This window comes from Meriones unguiculatus, chromosome 3 (assembly GCF_030254825.1).
Source record: "Meriones unguiculatus strain TT.TT164.6M chromosome 3, Bangor_MerUng_6.1, whole genome shotgun sequence".
NCBI classification, from domain to species: Eukaryota; Metazoa; Chordata; class Mammalia; order Rodentia; family Muridae; genus Meriones; species Meriones unguiculatus.
The window spans coordinates 167,125,612-167,127,530 of NC_083351.1; positions in this window are offsets into that span (position 1 = coordinate 167,125,612).

Sequence of the window (1,919 nt, forward strand, 5' to 3'; positions counted from 1 at the left end):
TTGATTACTTGCTTGCTCCTCAGGTATCCTTAGCCTGCTTTGTGATACAGCATCTATGAACACCAGCTCATGCCTACCCCACCCACAATGGCCTGGGCCCTCCCATATCAAACACCAATTAAGAAAAAGCACCACAGGCTTGCACACAGGACAGTGGAGTAGGGCATATTCTTAATTGAGTTTCCCTCTTCTCAAATGAGCCAGGCCTGTGTCAAATTGCAATAAAACTACCTAGAACAATTGACCCCTGTGGAGTCCATAGACACATTTAGTGTTAAACCATGACTTTTCTTTCTTGTTTACTCCCTAGACCTCATATTAATATTAAAAGGAACATCACAATATAAAGCATTGCAGCTTGTAAAACTCCCACAGTCTTTACAATTCTAAAAATGTAAACGTTCATTTTTCTTCACTTTTTATTCATTTCTTTCTTGTTTTACAGTTTTTATTCCATCACTGAGCAGAAATAAGATGAAATCAAAAGAGACTAGTATGAAAATTCTGAGGGACTCTGGCTCCACATCAAGAGGAGGTTTCTTGAATTCACAAAGTAGGTTTTCAAACTAAGTAACTAGGATGGTATTGAATTTCTGCTCTGTCATCTCTCCCCGAAGACTAGGGGGGCATACCATCTATGCATTCTTATACCCTGTTTAATGGGGTTCACAGATTCAAGTAATGCATAGGTAAGCACTCTATCAGGTGAAGTATATCCAGACCTGTTTGGGAGGGACACAGGACATTGTTATTCCTTGGTCAAATCTAAGCAGTCACTATCTGAAATGAAAAAAAAAATAGAACACACACACAATATACTTAAAACCTAATGCTTTAAAGATGATACCAAATGGGTAAGATTTTATGTCAGATAGGCACTGATTTACTTTGATTCTGTATCTACACATGCTTTCTATATTGAGGAATTTGTGTCTGGAGAAATGACTCATCTCTTAAGAGCAGTGGATATTCTTCCAGAGCATCATGTCTCAGAACAATCATAATGGGAACTGATGCACTCTTCATTCAGGCAGGCATGCATGCAAATAGAGTGTTCACATACATAAAATACATACAAAACTAAATTGTCAACATTGACATGCCAATGATATCCTTTTACTTCATCCAGTGTTCAGGAGCTCAGACCCTAGAGCCAAGGGCAAAGTAGGCTATTGCTCACTCCACATACTTGAAAAGTCCACATACTGTCTTCACTCTGCAGTGCCAGAATTAATGTCAGAGACACATATCAGTGAGGCAAGCAACCTGCTCCAGAACAACATCTCTGCTTTATTTAATTACTTCCTCTTTTATTTCCTTGTGAAACTTAGTTTTTATATCAAGAGGTTTAAAAATTTGATGTCTATATATGTGTATTGTGTAGATTTGTGCATGGAAAAGGAGGGACACACACGCCAGGAGAAGTGGGCCAATGACATGAAGCCTGAGGCCCAGTTGAGAACCCACCTTATATGAGTACTGAAAGCAAAGTTTGGTCTTCTGAAAATGCAAGCTGTGCTCTTGAGCTGTGAATCATTGCTCCAGTCTATGAGTTTGTCTTTCCTTTTTAAGACAGTGCCTTACTCTGTACTCTAGGCTGGCCTAGATGTCTCTATGTGGCCCTCCCTGGTGGAAAAACTTATCCATATTCCCCAGTGTTGGGAAAGTTGGCAATACTGTCATCAACCTGTTCATGTTTACTTCTGTCCAGAGAGCACCTGTTTAGGAGCCCTCAAATTTAGATTCTTTATGGAATTTAGACAACAACAATTACAGTTATACAAAGAACCCATCTTCTATGGGTTCAATAAATATTCCAATGAAGAACAAAACAATAATCATTTTGCTATTTTACTATACAGAAAAGGGGGCATATACTGGCTAGAACTAGGGAGATTTATTTTATTCCTTAAATACAT